General features: G+C 38.1%; 1 protein-coding gene across 1 annotated transcript in view; it reads left to right on the plus strand.

Moving 5' to 3' along the window:
- CRPPA (CDP-L-ribitol pyrophosphorylase A) overlaps window positions 1-24,854 on the plus strand; it is a gene marked incomplete at both ends in the record, with an annotated part of 115,799 nt that overhangs the window by 69,457 nt on the left and 21,488 nt on the right. The gene's annotated exons all lie outside the window — the stretch shown is intronic.

Below are 24,854 nucleotides of genomic sequence, written 5' to 3' on the forward strand. Positions count from 1 at the left end.
TTCCCACTAGCTGTTATAGCGCTGTGTTTTGGACTTAGAATGTGACGAATGTTGATAACACACCAATGTTTCATTTATTGCTAAGCAATGTTTGTACCAAGTCACGAACTTTTGAGCCACAAGGCAGGAGATGCACAAGCTGGGAGGAGGCACAGCCAGGACTGCTGACCCAGGCTGGCCAAAGAGATATTCCATACAATATGACATCATGCTCAATATATAAGCTGAGGGAAGAAGAAGGAAGGGGGCATTTGGAGTTATGGCATTTGTCTTCCCAAGTAACCATTATGCACGGTGGTATACAACTGTTTAGTGTCTTTTTTCTGGTACTATCAAACTCCACTTTTCCAGGGTGAATTCTAGCTTTCTTTGGTAAAAATAATTTGAATTACTCTTGAAGCATAAGTTGAAGAGGTCACACTAGCACGTTATCGTAGTAAAAATTGTCATCGCAAATATTGCTTTGGTATAAGTAATATTTTTCCTTGTAAACATCATTGGTTGTTTTTTATGATTTTTATATGACAGTGGATCAAATGTACCTATCTTGATAACAATAGTTAATAACCATATCTGGAAAAAAGGAAAAACTTTTATAATCTGCAGAGGATTTTTGTGAACATGGCACCAAAACATTTTGTCACTAGCAGACATGTAAAACAACAATATGAGATCTGAATGGAAATTCTTGATCCTTGGTGTTAAGAGAACTGCACCAGAACATTGCCTTCATTTTTTTCAAATGAAAAGCTCGAATGCTTATGGTCACTGCAGACAGAAAGTCATCATTTATTAGCATGGGAAAAGTATTATATAGAGTAAAACACTTTGCAAAATAAGTAAATTACTTCTAGCTATCTTGTTTTAAAATGGCTTTAAAACAAGTCCTGCTCACAAAGGTGGGGATACAGTCCTGAGTTGCTAGTTGTCCCTATTTCGATAGATTACTATCAAATAGGTTATACAGATTGTGTGTGTATATATGTGATATATCTATCCAGTTTTCTTTTGATTGCAAATCTACAAAACATAATTGTTTCTAGGTGAGGACCTACGGAAAGACTCGACGTACGAATGTAGAAATGACATAACCCAAACTTTATTACTGGTCTGGGGAGAGTGAGAGGGGGGCACTGTGAACAAAAGCGTTTGTGAGGTGAAAAGGCATCTTTAAAACTTTACCTTTATTTATCTATCTATCTATCTATCTATCTATCTCTCTATTTATTTATTTATTTATTTATCTCGCTATTTATTTATTTATTTATTTATTTATTATTTATTTATTTATTTATTTATAAATTCCAAAGCATGGTTTGAGACTCACCAAGGTATTTTACATTTAGCACAACCCATTAGCTAGTAGATGGATCCATAGGTGAATGCCACGCTTGAGGATGGAAAGGTGAATCTCGTACAGGCACGATGTGGGGGTCCAGAGGAAGTGGAAACACAAAAAGCACCTGCTGCTGTAGTTTAGGATACTCAGCCTGTTGCCGCAATAATGTCTGTCAGTAGTGAGTTTACAGAAGTCCCTGAAAGCTATAGTTTATTTCAGGAAAAGTGATGACAGATTACTTCACAGAGCTTTCCTCTATCTGACAGATTATATCATCACTACCAGACATGCACAGTTGATATACACAATTTTACTAATTCAAAAACAGGGATAAAATGTAAGGGATGAAGAATTCATTGAGACACATGACCATGGTAATACTGAGATGAAATTATTTTATGTCTATAAGGGTAATATGATTAAGTAGGTGTGATGATACGTTGATATAAAAGAACATGAGGGAACTCTCTAAGATTCTGTATTAGAAAAATACATTTGTTGACATATTTTTGGGAGTGTGTGAACCAATGCAGGCGTGTTGCAAGAAGAACCAGAGGCCAGGAATGCATTTGCAAAGAGCAAGTTTTCTTTTAGTCACCTCTCTACTGGGGGATCTCTGAAATAGAACTCTGAAATAGCTCCCGTGCAGAGGTAACACAAGCAGGGACGCAGGCGCTGGTCAGTTGAGCCCTGTTAAGAAGATCACTGGGCCTGCTGAGCTCGCCTGCATTTCAAGGCTTCAGGCAGGCGCAGCCTCCTGCTCTTTCTCAGAACCAAGCAGGAATCTCAGACATAGTGATAAGGTGCCTAGAGTTTCTCACAGGCCTGTGTTATCTAACAGAGGTTCTACTCGTCAAGCACACGAGGTCAGTGAAACAATTAGTGTGATGTATGCACTTTTTCTACACCACAGCTGCAAGTCACTTGAGCGTATTTACATTTAACCTCCTCGCCATTCTTGTGCAAGTTCCCATACAGAGAGATATAAGTTTTTAATGTTTTGGAAATGGAAGTGAAATGCTTTTGGAACCTTGGAGTACATTTTTGACAGTACTGGAGGGTATATGAAGGCTTAAAAAAATATGTCTTCATTTTCAATTTATAAATGCAGTGTTTATTTGGTATTTAGAAAAAAAGATATCAAGTACTTCTATAAATATTTGATACTCCAAGAAGCTAATCAAGGAAATTAAAGGAAAAGTCTTTGGTATTTTTTATAAATGACTTGCTTTGTACCTTCCATTTGCTCGAAATGAGTTCATGGTCACAGCTTGTACGCAGTTATTTCTCTTATAAACATCATGCATGGGATACCAAATTACTGATATTGATACAAAGATTGGATCAGTTTCACAACAGCTCTAGTTTGCATCCTGAAAATATTGTTGATTTGAGTTTCATTTATCAAAATATTTTTAAAGACAGTTCTTTTCTAAAACAATTCCACATGTTAGAAATGGTTTACATATTTCAAACAAAGAGGGTAAAACAGTATTCAGTAAGTTCCAGAGTCTGAACCTTGGAGTTAACTTTTGAGGGTTTTTCAGGTGATTTGAAGGAAATAGTTGATAAGCAAAGTGAATTAAAAATAAGGAGAAAAATCAGGTTTTTTAATGGCATATGTTGATGACAATGTTAGCAAAATGCCAATTGTTTTGATTTAATGAGTACTTTACCTTAAAAATAGCAATGACTGGTGTGCTCTTATTATATATTAGGACAAGAAATTTTTTTAATAGTAGTTAGTCTAGTACAGTGCAGTGCAAAACAGCCCATTGGAATATTGGGGGAAAAGCTATAAAAAGAAGCAAAGGTATGCTTACAGAAACAAAGTTTTACTTAAAAGAGGTATTAATAACTGCTAAGAAGCCAAAAAATACTGAAGGTAATGTCAAGACCTTGCATCCATACAGGGCTGGAAATATATTAATCTCAAAAGCATTGGTTTATGTCATTCAAACTATACGATTTGGGAGGGGACCTCAGTTGCATGCATTAGTTATTTGTTGATCTGTGTTCTGAGCAATGGAATAATACTGAACTTTTCCTTGATCTCACAAACACATGTATTGTTCTCTTTAAACATATTCTAGGTAGTTAATGGTTTTATACTTAAATATGACAGTAATGTTTTTATTAAATACTAATTTGTCTATTTACTACTATTATCCCTTTTAAAATAATAATGTCATATCTGAATTAAAAACATAAAAATAGTCAACAGACATAAAAAGAAAATATAAGCAGCATTTTCTAATATGGGAGCAAATTCAGAAGCTTGTAAAGGTCACAATAATAAAATCTTGCTCTAGAAGTTTCAGTAATAACTTTGCTACTTTTAACAGAGAATAAAAAAGAACAGTTACGCAAAATTAAGCATGCATGGATGGACACAGGAAGCCAATGAAAGCTTTAAGATATGAAAGTAATGCTGATATATTTGGTTATAGGACTATATTAATTTCAGCTAATCCCACTTCAGAGAAGCAGTGACAGAATTTTGGGTCCCAACAGAAATGTGTGCCCAGGCTCGCTGTGGGGTAAGGTGGCCCCAAGTACTTTTGCATCCGAAATGGCTATTTGATTAAGACAAAGAAACTACACTGAAAACCAGAAGAATCACAATCCATACACCAAAAAAAAAGACAAAAGATGCAATAGAATAATTGTTATGGAGCTGCGTGAAACTAAAAGGAAACTGAAGTGTGGGTGATTTCTTATGCAAAGACACTGGACATTTATTGTAGTCTTTAAGAATTTTTGAAGACAAGAGGCCCATCTACAGCATGCTTGATGGCTTAAGAAATACTTAGAGTGCTAGAAGTGTTTTCTCTCTCGTTTGGTAAATCAAAAAGGTGAATGTTTATGGTTTCTTTTTCTTGAAAGATTCCTTAAAAATAGTATTATGTGCAGACATTAAGGCAGTGGTCCTCAAAACAGAGATCACAGCCCCAAATGGGATCATCCAAGTGGCAAAGCAGAATATGGTTTGGCAACCAGTAGTGAGGTGGTGAGACTGAAGGGCAGATGAACTAAAATTACAAACTAAAACTTTGACGACTTGTTGGAAATAAATGAGCCGTGCCCTACATGACCCCTGCATGCTTCTTAGTTCATTTAATAATCAGCACAGAATTGGTCAAATGATTGCAGTCTGATTAGAATGATTGGGATGCTGTCTGGAGACCTCTCTCCTCTCAAGATGACACTTTTTAAATTTCAGCTGCAATGACATAATAGATTGTAATGAATCTGAAAACGTACATCTATTCATAGAAGTTCTTAAGGCCAAGTAATTAGTTTGGTATTTTCAAGAGCCAGAAACTCAACTTTTAAGTAGTATGATCCTATGGACTTCACTCTTTCATGAAGGAAAATTGGGCAATTGAGTGATGAGCCAGAGTGATCTCACTTGCACAGAGCGTGGAACAAGAGAGGGAAACCAAATCTGGTTTGAAACTTTCTGTGTGAGTAACCTCATACAAATCAGCATCTGTAAGCTTATTAATACAAACACCTAGCAAGTCATTCACCAAAAAACCCCAGTGATTTATATTTAAGGAGGCTGTACATTAATTATCCTTAATTATTACTGCTGTCTGCAATCAGTCATGGCTGCATATTTTGTAAGGGGTAGTACTGTTAGGATGAAAAAGGTTTACAACACTGACTTCTAAAATAAAACTACAAGTAACTCTTGATAGAATTTTCAGTGAATAAAAGATGCAGAACTGGGGACTCATAACTTGATTCTCAGGAAATCAAACATAAAACTATCCCTTTCCCTTGGGAATGGCTCACACAAAAATAGTAAGATTGCTCATAAAGAACAATAGGCTGAATGGGCCATATCACCTTTTAATGTCCCCAAAAGATCACAGTATCACAGTATGTTTGGGATTGGAAGGGACCTCAAAAGATCATCTAGTCCAATTCCTCTGCTGGAGCAGGAACACCTAGGTGAGGTCGCACAGGAACATGTCCAGGTGGGTTTTGAATGTCTCCAGCGAAGAAGACTCCACAACCCCTCTGGGCAGCCTGTTCCAGTGCTCTGTCACCCTCACCGAGAAGAAGTTTTTTCTCAAATTTAAGTGGAACCTCTTGTGTTCCAGCTTGATCCCATTACCCCTTGTCCTATCATTGTTTGCCACCAAGAAGAGCCTGGCTCCACCCTCGTGACACTCACCCTTTATATATTTATAAACATTAATAAGGTCACCCCTCAGTCTCCTCCAAACTAAAGAGACCCAACTCCCTCAGCCTTTCTTCTTAAGGGAGATGCTCCACTCCCTTAATCATCTTTGTTGCCTGCTCTGGACTCTCTCCAGCAGTTCCCTGTCCTTCTGGAACTGAGGGGCCCAGAACTGGACACAGTATTCCAGATGTGGTCTCATCAGGGCAGAGTAGAGGGGAAGGAGAACCTCTCTGGACCTACTAACCACCTGCCTTCTAATACACCCCAGGATGCCATTGGCCTTCCTGGCCACAAGGGCACAGTGCTGGCTCATGGTCATCCTGTTGTCCACCAGGACCCCCCAGGTCCCTTTCCCTTACACTACTCTCTAATATGTAATTTCCCAACCTATACTGGAACCTGGGGTTGTTCCTGCCCAGATGCAGGACTCTACACTTGCTCTTGTTAAATTTCATCAGGTTATTCCCCGCCCAACTCTCTAGCCTGTCCAGGTCCTGCTGGATGGCAGCACAGCCTTCTGGCATGTCAGCCGCTCCTCCCAGCTTAGTGTCATCAGCAAACTTGCTGATAGTACACTCAATTCCCTCGTCCAAATCGTTAATGAATATATTGAATAATATTGGCCTCCTACAGCAGGGTTACAGCATTGGTGGATAAGGGAAGTGCAACTGACATCATCTACAGGGACTTGTGCAAAGCATTTGATACTGTCGTGCACAACATCCTTGTCTCTAAATTGAAGAGCCATGGATTCGACAGATGGGCCACTCGGTGGATAAGGAGTTGGCTGGATGGTTGCACTCAAAGAGTTGTCATCAATGGCTTGATGTTCAAGTGCAGACCAGTGATGAAAGGTGTTCTGCAGGGGTCAGTATTGCATCCAGTGCTGTTTAACATCTTTGTCAGCAACATGGACAGCAGAACTGAGTGCACCTTCATCAAGTTTGCCGATGACACTAAGCTGTGTGGTGCAGTCGACATGCTTGAGGGAAGGGATGCCAGATGCCATCCAGAGGGACCCTGACAGGCTTGAAAAGTGGGCTGAGGTGAATCTCATGAAGTTCAACGAGGCCAAGTGCAAGGTCCTGCACATGGGTCAGGACAATCCCAAGCACAAATACAGGCTGGGTGGAGAATGGATTGAGAGCAACCCTGAGGAGAATGACTTGGGAGTGTTGGTTGATGCAAAGCTCAACAGGAGCCAGCAGTGTGCACTTGCAGCCCAGAAAGCCAACAATATCCTGGCCTGCATGAAAAGAAGTGTAATCAGCAAGGTGAGGGAGGTGATTCTCTCCCTCTACTCAAGTCTGGTGAGACCCTACCTTGAGTACTGCGTTCAGCTCTGGGAGCCCCAACATAAGAAGGACATGAACCTGTTGGAGGAAGTCCAGAGGAGGGTCATGAAGGTGATCAGATGGCTGGAATGCCTCTCCTATGAAGACAGGCTGAAAGAGTTGGGGTTGTTCAGCGTGAGAGAGCTCTGAGGAGACCTTATTGTGACCTTTCAGTACCTAAAAGGGGCCAACAAGAAACTGGAGAGGGATGTTTTACAAGGGCATGTATTGATGGGACAAGGGGTAATGGCTTTAAACTAAAAGAGGGTAGATTTAGATTAGATATAAGGGAGAAATTCTTCACCATGAGTGTGGAGAGGCACTGGAACAGGCTGCCCAGAGAAGTTGTGGATGCCCCATCTCCCTGAAATTGTTCAAGGCCAGGTTGGATGGGGCTTTGAGCAACGTGGTCTAGTGGAAGGTGTCTCTGCCCATGGCAGGGAGGTTGGAACAATGTGATCTTCAAGGTCCATTCCAACCCAAACCATTCTCTGATTCTTTGATAGCGTTATGACCCATTGTGATAGTTTTGTCTTTGATTTGTTTTGAAATTTCCAACAGCTCATCATTCATTCATGTACTTTACTGTGTAAATGTGTGGAAATCTTAACAGGCTTTGTTCAAAAGTATGTGATCAAAAACATTGGTCCATCTGGTTGATTTGATCATCAGAATTTTTTGTCTGTCAGACTTGCTCACATGAAAGCACATTTACAGGAACTTCTGAAAATAGCACAGTTTTAAAATAGAGATTTAGTCATACTGTTTGTAACAACTGCCTGTTAGCACAACATGTTTCTATAATTTTTACATGTTAGTATCAAGACTGTTGGAGAGTTCTCTTAAGTTTTCTGTCAATGAAATATTTATAGTACTTAACTACAGAAAATCTGTTATAAATTTGAAAGCTAGAAAGCTCAGTAATTCCAAAGTAATACTTCTATGTGTGAATATTTTTTCTACTATGTAATACATAGAGAAATAATAAACTGGCTATGTGGCTTTTTATTTTGAACTGAAATCTGTTTGACCAAACCAGCCGTCTGCATCTGATTTGCACCATTCAAAGCATGTCAAGAAACTTAAAGAGGTCACGTCTCTGGAACATTAGTCAATTAAGAAATATATTAATTCAAAGTTTACCAAAATGTTGGTTAAGCTTTGGGCTTTAAGTCAGGAAAGATCATAAACAGCTGAGTGTTAAATTATTTACACAAAACCTGGAAGAGTCACTTTTGTTTGAAACGCTCTGGTGTGTGCCATTGCGGGAACCGCTGCTGCTTGCCTCTACTGCCGCTGATTTTAGCGGCATCCTCAAGCCTGAGACTGGGTCACATTGATCAAAAAATTGTTACCCTTATTCTTTTTTTTTCCCCAGGGTTTTAGTGTGTCTACTCTGAATGCAGGCATATGTGCTCTTCTATTTGCTAGCTCATTTTCTCTCGCTGTCTTTTTCTCTGTTTTTCTCTCTCCCTTGCCTTTCCTGGTTTCCTTTTCCTCCTCTCTTAGCCAAAACAGGTAATAGATTAGTGGATTTATTACAACTGTGCAGCTTTACTAAAGGCACTCAAATGAAGCATTTTCACAAACTGCCTTCACAGTGCAGTACCAAATTCCCAGTCTGATGAAGACAAGCTTTTTAGAAAAATAATTGGTAACCTTTTGGGTTTTCATGAAACAACTGTATAGGCTTCTATCAGAGAAAGGTCGGAAAGTTGTTCGATTTGTCTCAGCTGTTACACCTTCTAGGAGTTTAACGAGCTGCATGGAAAATGATGAGATTAATGTTTTATACCTTTTACACATGACCTTTTTAGAGTTACTTCAGCTACTGAAGTTATAATTGGAGAAGTCAGAGTTCTCCCATCACCTTGTCAGCCAAAATATTAAGGGATGTAGACTTATCTTAAAAGTCATATCTTCATAAAATGGTCTTTAAACTTCCTTGCTTTTATAGCCCAGTTCAGCCATTCTGGCAATGGTAGTCGGTAAAAGTTGCCAATTTTTTCTTTTGTGGATATTTTAATTGTGTAAAATATATTGCTCTAAAATAGCTTAATAGCATGGAGTGGAATTTTTGGGAGCAAAAGGATTGGAAAGGTGAAATGTTGAGTTTTCTAGAGGAAAGGAAAATGTAATATACAATATAGCAACCTAGAAAAGTATGTATGTATTAATTATGCTAAACACTTGAATGTGATAGAAAATAAACATTGAATTGGAACCATTTTCAAAAACAAATACCATAAGCATCAAATCCGAGTTTCATCTTCAGATGTTAGTATGAGTTATTCTGAATTTTTTTCCATTTTATGGAAGCTTTGATGTTGACCTGTTATCTCTCAGTGGAAACATATACACATTTAAGATGAAAGGATATTGACAAAAATTTTGTTTGCAAACAGACTGCTTTTAACTTCTTATTTTTTTCATTGCTAGCTTGCCTAACAGAAACCTGTGAAGTCTATTATAGCTGTTTACGGACAGTTACACTTTTGAATTGTTAGTGCTCCAATTCTTGGCTTAAAGCAATGCTTGTACTCCTTGTACTCTTTTACTGTTTAAACTGGGCATCAAAAATTAGTCAAAATTGTAAATTGAACTGGCCATCAAAAATTAGGCTTCTCATCTTGCTTCCATACTATCCCCTAGAGGCCTCATTTAGCAGGTAACCAAAATGTTCACCTATAGACATGAGCACATCTGTTTTTTTCTGGCTTAGCTCTAGATATGTAAAAAAACAATGAAAAGGAAGCTTGTTAAAATTGTCCTGCGTGCTTAAGAGGCATTTTGAAAATGCTACCAGCTCTCTGTTGTGTTAGTTTCTTAATGATATTTTGTATTTTCGATGCACATTTTTAGCAAAAAAATATGGCTGAAATTTTTCACATAACTTTTTCCAGTTTCAATACAAGGTTTGGTTTTATAGCTGAAGCGTTAAACAACACTGAAAATGGGATTTTATCGAGTTGATGCTAGCTTGGCTGGTAATATAGATGTTGATCAATATTTTACAGTAGGTCTTGTATTTAATCATATGGCAAAGATCTGTAACATTTCTGTGGAATTTAGGTTTCTGCAGGCAAAGATCAGTAATTTCTGCTCCATTAATTTACTTGTATCCAATGATAAAGATAGCAGTTGTGCTTTAATATTTTTTTTTACTGTGCCATGTAACTTATCCCTTCAACCATATAACTTCCTTGGTTTGTAGCACATTTTCACTGTATTTGACCAGGAAAACTTATGAAGTTCTTCAGCCACTTAAGCACATCAAGCTGTACATTGTTAGTAACTTAAACCATTTGGTGGCTTTTGCTGCAGTCCTCAAGGTATGGTAGCTCCTAAAATTTGCGTAGCAGAGGCAGTGGCCATCGAATCTATATTGGAAATATTAATTTCCACTTGTACATTCTTCTGCTGTTTACAAGCAGGTATCAAGTAATCCAGCTCTGTGCTGATTCTTGGGGATTTCTTTACAGGGGCTGGAAGCAGGGCTTGGTGTTTCTGTAGGGATTTGAGATACTAAGCCCCCAAACTTATTTGTTGCTTATCTCAGATTGTTCATATGAAAGCCATCCATTATGGAACAAACCCAGTGCTGAAGTATATAAAAATAATATATGATATTACACATTATGGCAAAAGCCCTATAATGTCAAGAATGAAAAATGTCCTTCACTCCCCAGCCTGTGCACAGCCTTTAAGTCCTAGTGAACTTTTAAAAATTATTTGAGAAGACAGAAATAAAACATAATAGACATTTTGGATTGAAAATATCAGAAGAGCAATAACTTTTATAGTTTATTTGAAATAAAGATCATTTTCTCAGCATAACTGTGATAGAAACAGTAGGAAATTATAAACCTGCTTTTGCTACTCTAGATCTTTCCCAACATGTATTTTCTGTTGTTTTCAAATGAGACTTGTTCTCTTTTTGATTCTGGGTTTGAAAAAATGTGAATTAATCCAGCCCCCATTTACTTTAGTTTGTTGTGCTAAACCCATTTCTTGACGGCAATAGGATTTTTCTTTGAATGAGAGAAGCATCTTTACATAGGATGAGTGAGAGCTTTCCTTTTTATACATTACTTCTGCAACTACTTAAGAATGTTTCTCTTAATACAACTAACAACACTTATATAAACTTTGTTACATTCAGAAATGCACTTAAAAAAATGGTGAAGCTATAGCATCAATAAAATAGAACAGGAAGAGCGTATCTGACACTGAGTTGAAACCCTGTGTTGAAATTCCTAGTCTTGCATTATTTTCAGTAACCAGTCAAGTGCTCTTCCAAAATGAGCTGGATTTTTCTTCATCTCTCATTTTTATGGGAAGACTGGTTGTATTTTATCTCTTTCTGCATTCACAGTGCAGTCATATCCTTATCAGAATTATTTTTATAGAATATAGCATTCAAGCTCTTCCATCCTCCCTTTGTGTGATACCTGTCTATCTTAGTATCTTCTTGGTGCACTTGAACCTTCTTGAGATTTGTGTGAACTGTGTCACTTACCCATCTCATATGGAAGTACCTGTCCTGATACATCTCAGGTTTGGGCTTTATTATGCTATCATTTATTACCATCAAAGATGACCCTAATGAATCAGATCAGAAGTCTGTCCAGGCCATTTTACTTCTGTCCAACACTGGCTGTAAGGAAATGCCAGGAGAGAATCACATCAGGGCAAGCATATGTGACATCCCCTCATTCTCTCCCTACACTCATTTATTGTTAAGTATTTCCCGAGATAGAGCTATTTTCCATGGAAGTATTAGACTTCTCTTTCAAGCTCTTGTCTAGTCCCCAGAAGTCCATGTAAACTTTTATTATCCCCAGCATCCCCTAGTGAACAACTACATAGGCTGGAAAACAAAGAGAGACACACAAAGTAGTGTCCTAATTGCAAGGTCTTACTTCTGATTAATAATGGTCTGGTGAGATCCCATCATTTAAAATGCAAAATACATATGCATTATTTTATAATCATCTGTATTAAGTTTCATTTACCATTTTATTGCCTATTTACTCAGTTTGTAATGGTCTTTCTGCACTTAATTTCGGTCAGCCCTACCCTAATGAACGTTTTATCATAAGCAAACTTATCTTATTGCTTACTCATTTGTCTAGTTTGTTTATGAATGTGTTAAACAACATAGATCCTATATCAAATCCCACCTGAACTATGCAGGTTCTGTTCCGAGAGCGAGTTCTGTCTTTTGAGCAAGTCTGGATCCACATCAGGACTTCTGCCTTACATCGTGGCACCTGAGTTTTCTTAAAATCCTTTGGCAAGGAATTTTGTTGAAAGTCATGGAAATACCAGTAAAGTCAATCAACTGTCACCAGCTCTATTGAAGAAATCCTGTAAGATTGCAAAGTAAAACTTCAAAACAAAAACACATTAACTCTACCATCATCTTTAACTCGCTGTCTACAATTAATATCTGGTATTTCATTTCTTGTTAAATTGCCTGGCACAGGCTTAAGACTTTCTATCCTACAGTTCTCTCTATCTTTCCATATTGTTCTTGTTTTAAATGGGCAATTACTACCACCCAGTTGTGCCTACTAAGGCAATTTTCAAACTAGCGATTGTGCATCTCTGTTAGGAGCTGAACATCAGAACTGTTGGGTGAATGCCATACAGTTCCATTCCTCTCTTTCATTTCTTCCTCTTCCACAGTTAACTGCAATTTTACAGGTTATTTGGCTGTTAGCAAAGAGGGGATCCAGCATGTGAATTTCCCCACACCGCTTTGGAGGATTAATTTAGTTTCCCTTCAAGAGCAGTGTCTTTCCTGAGTGCTCAGTGTACACACTGACCGTCAGGTGGCTCTACAGACTCTCTGGCCGGCCTCCTCTTTCTGATGTCTGTGAGGAAAGATTTATTAATGGTTTTGATTCTTTTTGCTAGTTGTTCCTCATTTTTGTGTGTGTTTGTGTGTTTTTGTTTGCCTTACTGTGTTTTCATATTTAATATGCCAAAAATGGTGATTCTCTCTAGTTTTCCTATCTGGGCATGTCTCCATATTTTTGAAGGATGCCTTGTTGTTCTTCCATCTCCCTTATCCTGCTGTTTTACCATACCGCCCTCTTTCTGCCCTGCCTTGAGCCCTTAGGAACATCTGTATTTCCTGTAAGGATTTTATTCTCTTAGTTACTCATTTACCTTCTTTTCAACAAGTTTCCTCAGTTTTTCAGTATGTAGTTTTAATTTCTGTCCCCTTGTCGTTTTGTGTTCAGTATATGTAATCCAGGCTCTTTCCCTTAGCTTTGACCCATTCTGTGATACGTCTGCATTCTAAATTCAAAATGTCATATGAAACATTGTTCTTGTGTCGGTTTGATTTCCTCGCTCTCTCTTCCCCACCATCTGCAATTTGTTCTGTCTTGTTTTCTCCTTCAGTCTGTGATGCTGACCTCCTCTTTCTTGGCTTTCGATCCTGACTCTTTCAGAAACCAGGATCCTCACACTTGTAGGTCTAGCTGCACAATCTGATTCTTGTTGCAAGATTTCTTATGTTTTGACCTGTTTCTTTTCTGTTTCCTGGGACAGGAAACATATCCTTCAGTTCTGTTTCTCTCCTGTTATCCTTTTTCTTTCTGCTTTGTCTCTGTTGTCCTATGCCTCTATGGATCTTCCTGCTCCTATTGTGGCTCGTCACCCTGGGTTTGTTATTCAGCAGATGTTGACAAATCTTGTCTTGTCTGGACAGGCTGTTTTCTACTTTCTTTAGCTGTGACCTCATGTCCTAGGTAAATCTTGCCTTCGAGATTTCTAGCACAACATATTTCGTGCACACTGACTGTCTTTCAGGTTTAGTGTGTGATTCTTTTTGCTACGTGAGTATTGTTTTCATCTCCTACGTATCTGCCTTTATAGAGAAATGAAGGAACATTCTCGTGCAAGGACCCCAGATGTCTGTGAACCATTCCTAGCTTGCTCTCGTGCCCTTGTCAGCCATGGTCTCTCATTTAGCCGCTTGCCTCATGTTATCGATTCAGTTACTGTGTTCAAAGGTGCGAATGTACCCTTGCTCCTTCAGTGTTCCTTACCCACATTTGTATCAAGCAGCTCACAGACCTCGCTACAAGCAGCATCTAAACCAACCACCAAGCAAAAAGCAAGCAAAGAAATTCACTTGGAGCCAATAAATACATGTTGTTTCTCTTCACCAAGGATATGGCCAGAAGAATCTCTTAGTGCATTCTTCTGGTTGCTGAGAGCTATTTACTTTTTAACATTTAAGAGATAACAGCAGCAAATCTTGTGGCAACTTAATCTCGCTGATGTTAAGTCTCTAAACATTTCATCTCAATATGTTTTGGAACATCTGGGTATGAAGATATGTTCATATCTCAAGATAGCGTGAGATGCATAGCATTTGAAGTTAGATTACACTCAACAGCGAAAATTCTCTTAAGACATGAAAATGCATGAATTTAGGATTAGTAGAGGTAGAATGAGGTATGTTTACATTTTATTAAAAATACTGTCATTCAGAGAAGTACAGGTATGTCATAGGAAACCTCTATAGGTAGTGATTTTCATCTGAATTTTGTTGTGAAGTAATTTCTGAAAGTTATTTTCCTATTGTATGCTTGGATTAAAAAAAGGAGGAAAATGTCATCATTATAGAGTTTCCAGCATTTGCAGTCTGAACTAATTATATTCACTTTTAAAATATCCTTTGAGCTGTTGTTTTCCTAAGCCAATTTTTATTCATGCTCCTAAATAACATTTTAACTATATTCCAAGCCTTGCAGTGTAATTTCCCACCAGCTCAGAAAAGTCATACTTTCTTTTGAGAAGCAGAGCCCATTACTTCTCAATGTGCGTAAATAAATCTGCTTGATTTATAACTGTTTTGATCTCTGAAGTTTCCACCAAGCAGAATATTTTAAAAAATGGGATTGTTTACATTTGAGTTTGGTTCAACCTGTGTGGTACTGGCAGCAGTGTGAATGCTCCTTTTTGGCAGAGCCTCTGCCTTCAACATTTTCCCTGACTCAGTTTTTCCATTCTTATGCGGATACGTGCTCAAGTGTCTCTCAAAAATTTATAACAGAACATCTGAGAGACAAAGTATGATCTCTACTTAAATGACAGCAGTAAAACTAAGTACTCTTTGTAAGCCTGACTACACACGAACTGTTCCATCCACTCTCTTACTTTGCTCTGAAGCTTTAGAACATTCTCCCTGTCTTGTGAGATCTTTCATTATCCAAAATGAGGTAAAATGGCTCCAAAGTCCTCCTTTGACTAGATCAGATACCAGTTGCATAGATCAGCTTTGATATTTTTGTCCTCAAAGCACACTCTATGCTTGCCAAGTTCAAAGCACAAAGATGAGTCTGTGGAATTATGGTGTAACTACCATTACAGGCTCATGGAGACTATTAATACTACATGTATGATCTAGTAAATTAGTATACAGGTTTTTGATGCACAGGAGAGGGTGCAGTAAACAAAACTCTAAACAGACCTTGGTTTTCGGTTGGTCATCTTGGGAGACCCACTCAAGGCTGTGGGTCGCTTCTCAGATTCCACATTTTGTCTCTGTCCAGGAAGGTTTGGTCTGATAGAAACTGTGCCATCCTCTGTGTGTGTAAGAGTAAGTGATCAGAGATTAATCTTGCTGAAATAGTTCATCCCAAGCATGAAGGTGGAGATAAAATTTAGTGGTGTAAGAAAGTAGCTGCTGAAAATTTTTGATTGTTCTAATACAGCTTTTCATGGTCAAGTTGTGTGTCAGACACAGCAGTAGCAAAGCCATGCAAGCTGGTGGTTCTGTCAACTGTAGTGATGCTTTTGTTGTTAACAGAGCTCGTACATCTAGTGGAAAAGCAGGGATAATTTCAGAATTATATAATGTGCCAACAGCTCCTTGCAACTCTGTCTGTAGGAGTTTGAAGCTGGTCTCTTTCTAAAAGAGATGGATTTGAATGCTCAGTGCTGAACAAAATCAGTGGCTAATAATATTTATTCTTCTTCATACAGAGGCAGTTAGATATTAAAGACAGAAAAAAGTCATCATCCAGCATCCTCCACTCTGCATGCAAGATTGTTTCTTAAAGTGAACATTATTGTCTTTGCTTTCCTTCTGTATTGGTTTTGGTACCTCTTATCCATCTTGCATAGGTGACTTGATACAGCGTATCTGAAGTGTGGATTTGTTTTGTATAACGATCTATTTCAGTTTTTCACTGCTTGGCAAAAAAATGTTATGTAATTAACTGTGGATATTTTTCCTCTTCTTTCTCTTATGAATTAGGCCGTTGTCCCCTTCTATTCAGCAAGGACATATTTTGTACTAATTAATATTAGAGCATTAAGAGAAACTGCTTGGAGGCTCACTGGCTCAGTGCCTAATTACCGCCTACATATTCTTGTTTAAGTGGGACATAAGCGATATCTTTCGAGCATGCAGACATACAGAACTGTTCAGGGTTATTATTGAAAAGCAACCTTTTTTCACCTTCATTTGTCTGCCCAAATCATGTTAACGTTCAGTTACATCTTATTTTGTAAGTCAAGATCTTTCTTTATGTTGCCTGTTAGAAATGATGTCCACTCTTGTCTCAGATCAAAGCCCATCACAGACTAAATTGCTACAACAGAGCAAACTGAAGGTAGCTTTTTCTTCACAGACAAAATGTAACAGGAAATTTTATTTTAAATATTGCTTTTACTAAAAAAGCAGTAACACTGGTGAAACTATCAAAGTGGGTTTTTTTCAGAGATTCTCTATTGATATTCTGTATTTGATACAGATAGTGGAAAATGTGCAAGGAATGATCCAGAATGCTTGTATGAGTGTTTCTCAAACTGGCAGTGGGAAGTGATTAACCACATGCTGTAAATATACAGGAGCTGCAAGAAGCGTTTTCTAGGGGCAGCAGAGCCGTATTTCAGATAGTACTTGCCAGGATAATTAGGGATGTGTAAGATCAGATGCACTCAGGATGGGAACCTTGGGTAGAATAGCTTAAAGTGTGCTAATTTATAGCATGAGCTTTATCATCGGGTACTTTGGTGTTAATTAGCCTTGGCTAGTACACTCCTATAGTGTTGGTCCGATTGGCTCTTTATCTTGCTATGATTTTATCATTGGTAGCAACATGGTTATTGTTTCTGCTAGCTTTAGTGAGCACCGTAAGCAAACTGATATCCTTACACATTGTGTTTAGTCTGAAGTTGTGGTATCTCTAGGATTTAACTTTATTTGGTAACTGAGGTAAGTACAAGATTAATGTAAAACTGACCAAAAGCTTTCTGACTTAAATGTAGGGTCTGTTTGTTAGGTAAGATTAGAAAAATGGTTCTGCAATTAAGAAGGGAATGTTCTTATTTGTATAGTTCTCTTAGCAGCTGAAAGCAGATTTACTGTGTGCAGTGTGATTTGTTCACTTGTTTAGCAAATACATGTAGCCTGTCCTAACATTGTATTTCACCAAAACTGAGCAAAATCCTGGTTTTATGTTCGATAAGCTGCATCCTGCTCTGGAGAGTCAACACAATATCAGGATTATATTTTCCTCTTTTCCTATAAACATTAATCCAGATTTAGCCAAGTGATGCTGCTATATAAACACTCTTCTTGTACATACACTGCTGATGACAGTGAAAGCTACAGCCCTGAAATTTGCAGGCATTCCTCTGTACTCATCATGGTTTATTGTTCCCAGGTTCCAGATTTCACTATGGCTGTCACTTCCACAAAGCCTTTGAATAGACCCCACACAGGCTTTGTTTGGAGGTTTTTTGTCTTTTTTTTTTTTTCTTTCCCAGGGAACACATTGCAGCTTATTGTGCCCATTTGGTGTTATTTTACAATGTGTAATAGTTGAGATGGGGTGGAGTGAATTTCTTGTGCTCACAGTCCTCCTCAGCTTAGGCACCTGGTGTCAAGAAGAGAGGATAAGTGGTAAACAGACGTTTTAGTTAGAGTGGGAGAAAAAAAGGCAAGACAGGAGTGAAAATGGCAGGAGATGGGAAGAAAAAAGGTGGGGAGCAGGGCAGCAGCAATGAACTTGGCTTGTTATGCCACAGGTGGAGTAGATCATGGGGTCTGCAGTCATGTTACCATTTCTAAGAGTCTGCAGCACTTCCCAGTGCTGTTCCCACTGTGTCGTGTGGGGTGAAGAAGACAGTGATCACATGGTATTAAAACGCTTTATGCACAAGTATCTTGAAATAGGCTGTACAGAGAAACCTTCATTATTGGAGTTCTGACTTTTGAGTGAATCTTTGTATTCAAAATAGGAAATGGATCTAGTGAGCAGTATGTTTTGCCTCTATTTTCTCAAAAAGTGATCTAATGTAAAGTTAATTATGAGCTGGCTCAATGGAAGGTGGACCACCATTCTTCCATGGAGAAAAGGAAAGGCATTGCAATATCCACATCATTTCTGGATGAGAGAAGGCTCTTCTGCCCCTACTGACAGAATTTGGAAACTATCAATAAGTACTTCATAAATATAGATGAAAACACTACTCACATTTCTAATCTTGCTAGAAGATCTAAAGCATTTAAATTTAAATTTGCAGTTCAGATGATGTATCCCCGCTTGGCAACTGTAAAATAGGCCTTCTTTTTAATATTCACTCCAGGGATATAGTGAGCAAAATAACATTAAAGATATGATTTTAAAATAAGATAGGAGGTTTCTGAGGGTTGTGCTTTGTAGACATGTTTGGAAATATTTGCTCTAATCTACTGAGACAATGTTTTACTACATATGAAAGGTATCTTAAAGATGTGATTTAGGACAATGAACGTGCATTTTATATAAACATGTTTTATCCAGTAAAGGGCAAGTATTATCTTGAATTGATGAATTTATTATCATTACAATAATATAAATCATAGGAAAGGAATAATACAGGAGGAGAAAGCCAGGAGGATTAATCACTACAGTCCAGAGGTGAATTATTTTATATACCAATGAAGTTTTATAATGCAGACTGGATTTTTTAACTGGCTGAGTATAAAGAAGTGTTGATTTACAATCCCTGCAGCATAAATAGTACATTTCTTCATCAGTCAGCAACGCTTTTATTACTATAATTATACTCTAGGGCAATGGAATTTTAGGCATGTGATTTTATCCAGATGAATTTATTACCCAGGCTTCTACTGTTTATTTTGAAACAAGACATTCCTACGCATGCTCATGCGTGCAAAAACATTCGAGGCCTACCAGCCATGAAGAGTGCACACTACATCGAAGAAAGAGTTTGTTCGTATTATTTTTTAAATAGATTGAACATCTCACTTTCTAAACTATAGCCGTTTCCTAGATGGATAAGATATTTTATTATTGTTAACAGTATCTGTTCATCATGGCCTTTTGAAGGGTAAAGTGGGAGCAACTGCAAAACTGGTCTTTTTTGCTCAAACTGTCAGATACAAAGAAAAGTACCAGTAATGCAGGTTATGTCCTAGTTATTCCATCTTTCCCACTCACGTCTTTCAGGATGCAGTGTTTTTAATATAAGCAAAAAGGAAGAAAGAACTCTAGTAAAAATCCACGTAGCAGAAAGGAGTTTTAAAAGTCAGAATGAAAACAGTGACCTCCTCAAAATTCTTGTGAAATGGGCCTAAAGTGATCCTTAATTTCTGGGCTTTTCTCCACCCTGGAATCGACATGAGTATCAAGTTAGCAAATATTTAGTGGCTTCAGCTGAAGCACTTGAGCTTCTTTGACTGCCCCCATTGAAAACATGATGCAATGATGAACAGCAGTTTTTGAAAATCAAGTGAAGTTAATTTGTAAATCTCTACACAGACACCCTCTTTCAGAAATGTAGTAGCCCAGGGCAAATATCACTGAAGGAGGGGAATGTGTATGGATTCACAGCTTTAGTTCACAAGATCTTAGTGTGATTCCACATTTTTCTCCAACAGTGTTTTATAGCTTTCAAGTTTGTTTTGCCTCGCAGAATTTTTGAACTGTTAATTCTATTAGTTTTTCCTTCCTCTACCCTTGGATAGATCAGTAGCCTTCTGCATAGCTCTTTAGATATACTATTGGAATTATTAATGCTTTTATTGTAAGTAAATGCTATTTATGAGATACTCATGGAGTGATTTCTTTCTTTTCAAGTATCAACAAGCTATGGGGTTTAGAAATAAGCATATTTGTATTCCTTTCTCTGCATCTGTGATTGATGACAGGACCACTGATGCTGTGCTTTATGTGAGGGACATATTATAGGGAATGCTGTGTCTGGCCAGATCTGGAGATACAAATCTTGGTCTCTCGGGGAGGAGTGAACACACAGGATCAGATCTGAAAGAAAGAAAAAGCGGTGAGGAATTCTTCATCTTTAGCTTGGAATAGAGGACAGGTTCTACTTCATGCTGAGCTTTTAGGCTGAATAGGATTTTTTGTTGTGTGGGATTTTTTTTCCCTACCTTGTGTTATTTTGATTTATTCCATTCTTTTGATATTCCACAATCATGGTCTTTAAAGAAAACAACGTTATTTTAAAATATTTTCTCTTTGTGGCATGCAAATTAGTTCTGCAATATTTTGGTACCTTATTCTACTATGTATGAGCATATATAAACTATGTGGGTTTTGGTTAATTATATTCAAGAAAGCTGAATTTAAAGTAGGCTGGGTAGAAGCCTGGAATCTGGGAGCCCTTCTAGGAGAATGGGGGGTTTGTCTGCATGCCTGGTTGTGAGAAGCAGGATTTAGTTAGTGTTGTGGTCCATGTTGCCATAGTAATGGTATTCCAGTTTTTCAGCAATCTTGTTTGTGGACAGCTCGGGAGCAGGGCTTTGGAGGCTGTTTGGAGACTGTGGAGATTTCCTCCAGTTTTATGCTTTTATTTAAGAAAATGGAATTCCTAACAGCTACTCAATTATGAAAATGATTTTGCCAGACTACTCATCATATTTCACTGCACATGCATGTTAAAAAGCATTTCTCAATGACTTATTAAGATGTACAGTGGAGACCCAATTAGTATCTGATATGCTGAGGGAAAAATCATTTCAGTGGCAATTAATGAAGTTCTGCAATGATGCTGGTATATCCTATTCAAAAGAGAGAACTTGCTGTGTTTGCAGACTGGTTGATTATGCTGTAAAGACTGAGATTAGCAAAGTAAAATTTTTAATTTAGAAGAAAACAGAGACTTTGTTATTCATATTAACATCATTCTAGTGCAAGATTATGAAGGTGAAATAAAGGAATGGCAGGGCTATTTACTTCTTTAAAATTACAAAGTAAAATTTTAAACCCCAAATGCGTTAATATAAATATGAAGGTTGCAACTTGCAAGAACAAGAAACTTCTCCCTTAAAAATCATAGATGATGTTTCCTGGACATATTTACTGCAAAATTCTATTTTTATACTGCGGTACACTGGGATGGGGCTTGGACAAGCTTTATAGCTATTCATTGCTGCTTTAGGCTGGCAAAATAGAAATGTTTTCAGGTGATTTCTACATTTGAGTAGAATAGAGGGTGAACTCCCAGGTGAGTCATCCCAAAATAACCAACTGGTATTAGTGTTGTAGTACATTAGCATAGTTGACGAATGTTAAATATATTAGTGGTATATTGCCTCTTTTTTTTGCTTTTGTTAAGTTTTTACATTAGTATAACAAAGGGAACCTCTGGAATCATAATATTTTGTATTGCTGCTTATGAAATATATATATGAAATATATATATGAAATATATATATATGAGAATATATATATGAGAATATACATATATATATATATATATATGAAATATATATATGTTCTGCTTTTACCATCATAGACTAATAAAACCTCATAGTCTTTGCCGTTGACTTCAATGCCGGCGATTGCTGTCCCTCAAGAAGGAATTTCACTGTGTAATGTGAAAGTCTCCAGTTTCAAGACTTGATCATGTCATATCACTTCATGTAAGAAAAGGATATTCTACATATGAAGTATGTATGTGCTGTTTAAAGACCATGGTTTGCAAAACGTCCTCAGAGATTTTGATTATGGCTTTGCCCACTGTAACTGAATACAGTTGTAGGCACCAAAAATTTATTTGAAGCGTGGTGAAATCTTGATGCCAGCTTATGGCAGTGCTTTCACTGTATCTCTGCATTCAAAGTCCTGCACGTACTGTCTATGTCACACCACATCCCAAGATGATGTAGTCCCATACAGGGATTCTAGCACCTTCAGGTGGTGTTGGACTAGAGGCAAAGCAGCGGTGGTGGTAGAGACTCCTGGAAGACATTGACTCTATGTCTCCTTGCTGAGACTGAAGTGCCTCCATGAGGTCTGAAGTCAGTACATCTGGGGTATCCTCTTGGAGTAACTACAATGGACAGAGGAGCAGGGTCACATTTCCTCTTACATTGGTCACTGACAAAATAGTGGTGCAAGGTCAGAATCGACAGGAAACTCCTGAGGGCTTTATGGTGGCACTTTTGTGTAAGCAAGGACAGAGAGACACAGAGAAGAAACAGGAAGTGAAACAGAAATAAGCTTTGACTCCATATGTGAGGCTTATAAGGAAGGGAGTTGCAGGTCACTGCCTCTGCCACCTAGCAGTATCACCTGTGACAGATAAAAGGATGGTGAAGTGGTTCCCAGAGTATCCAGCTGAAATATCTGCTCTCTGGAAACGAAATCTTTGTGGGATAGCTTTCCTTTGAACTGCTGAAGTGGGAACACTTGGTCTGGGGCTCAGATTTGAACTGGTGTGAAGTAAAACCCCCAAAATGTGTATTGAATAACTGAAATGTGTATTGTGTAATTGCAAGGTCCTCAGCAGCAACTATATCATTCTATTGATCTGCTCTTCTTATGCTGCCCTACTTGGTGAAGAAGTCTGAATTTAGAAAATCCCAGGAGCTATTTTTTTTCCTGGGTTCCTTGGGTTAAAATATTAACCCAGGCCTTCCAGAACCTGAGCTTCAGCGGTCTGTCCCCTCTGGAAAGCAGCAGGCAGGTCACTCCTCTCCCTGCAGCAGCTGCCTGCCTCTCTTCATTGCCAGGCAACCTTCCCCTCTCCTTCTGCCTTTCCAGTGCATGTAATTATCTTTACTTTCATCTACAGCAGCAGCATCCCTTTTATGAGCAAATAGTCCCTTTCCCTTACTCCATTCAGCAATGGAATTACCTGTTACCTTTGTTATTTGCTCTAAATTATCTTCATTTCCCTTAGCTCAGAAGTTCTGCTCAGCTGTTCGGCCGCTGGCTGCTGGCACTGAGCAGAGGCAGCCGAGAGTGGGTGGTTTGCTTAAGTGAAATCTAAAAAGCCTGGATGCTGCTAGTCTAGAGGCTGGGCTTAGGAGAAGGTGTCTCAGTGATCCCCCCATCTGACTGTTCTTTTCCCCTCCGTGCCCCTCACAGAAGAAATCTGTCTCCCTCGACAGCAGCTGGTGCTTAAACAGTTGTTCTGTGACTCTTCCAAGAGATCCTGTGCCAGATGGCAGGATTCGCAAAACGGAGCCCTGTCACTCTCACTACTTGTTTTTGGATTTGAATACAAATATAATCTAAATGAAAACAGCATTAAACATTTTGCATAGTGTACTCTTTAACTAACTTATTCTTTTCACTAATTGGATGAACTCTTTGCATCAGAATTTTTATAATGTAAGTAATAAATGCCAACTCTTATTTTTATTGTTTTTATTGCTTCGAGCAAATATATTATTTTGATATTTAAATAATTGGCAACATAAAGTTGCCAGTTACTAGAAAAATTACAACAGTGAATCATCAAGTCAGACAATCATTTTAAAGAAAAGGGTGTTGGGGCTATAAAAGTCCTCCAGATGTTGTTTTGTTCATATCCCTCATCAAAAGAAAATATCCTGAACAGGCTGGCCCGAACAGGTAGTATTGCTCAAATATTGATAATTAGAAATACTTCCTGACATATCCCAAAGTGCAGTAAGCCCTCTCCGCTGAGAACATGTGGCTGGTGGCTCTGTTTCAGCGCTGTTCACATGCTCGAAAAGTGAGATGAGTACCCTACACAGAGATCCAGGTTGCCTTGCAGATATATGAGGTTGTGCTCACTAGTGCAGGTACAAGGACGGCAGCACTTCCAGTAGTAAAGGTGCCGCATGTCTAAAATCGAGTACAAAGCCAGCTGTGATGGGAAATGCTTTATGGAGTTCAATTCATCATTAAAAAATGTTATGTAGATAAGGATCTTCTTGTGATAGGAACAGACTTTGTTGTCTGATTGTTTTTCTCATGGCAATTTACTGTGATAGACTAAACATGAAAAGAATGTGGAAACAATAAGTATTACTATTGCTAAGCAGTATTTTGGTTATTAAATAGATATTTCAAAATTGGAAGTGATGGGAATACAGTTAGCAAACAAGCATTTTTTCACAGTATGCACTGAAAGTTAAAGACAAGTGGTATTAACATAGCAATTTTGTACAGTTCTAAACAGTCCATCAGTTCTAATGCTCAGACTTCATAATGTGCTCTTCTTTTGAGTTTAAATACCTATCTCACAATGCATATAGGGCAAGTGATGGATGACTTTCTGATTTGATGAACATTTATAAACCTCATCTGTGAATAATGTGTTCTGTCAGGCATTTGTTAAACAACTTCTCCATAAATGCCTTTTAAACTTTGTTTTTCTCTCTCATTTTGAAAATTCTACTGAAACCTCCTGGTGGTGTGGTGAGGCTGTAACACACAAGTGTGTCTATATCTACATTAACTTTACCATCGAAGGTGAACATGACATATGCTGTTACTTTGAGAGCACTGCTCAGAGTTTTAAAACACATCAAGATGTAGCACTAAACTTGAGACTTTGGGCTTGATTCCGTTCTTGCAGCAGTATACGATCAACTGAAAACTGTTACAGTGGTATAATACTGGTTTTAAATCCAGCCAGAGCAAGATTTACTCCTGGAATGTTAAGTTAGTGCTGCAGTGACCTTACACAATATAACTGTGCCCAGGTTAAGAACGCCACCCAACCCCAG

Source organism: Nesoenas mayeri (assembly GCF_963082525.1).
Source record: "Nesoenas mayeri genome assembly, chromosome: 2".
Classification (NCBI taxonomy): Eukaryota; Metazoa; Chordata; class Aves; order Columbiformes; family Columbidae; genus Nesoenas; species Nesoenas mayeri.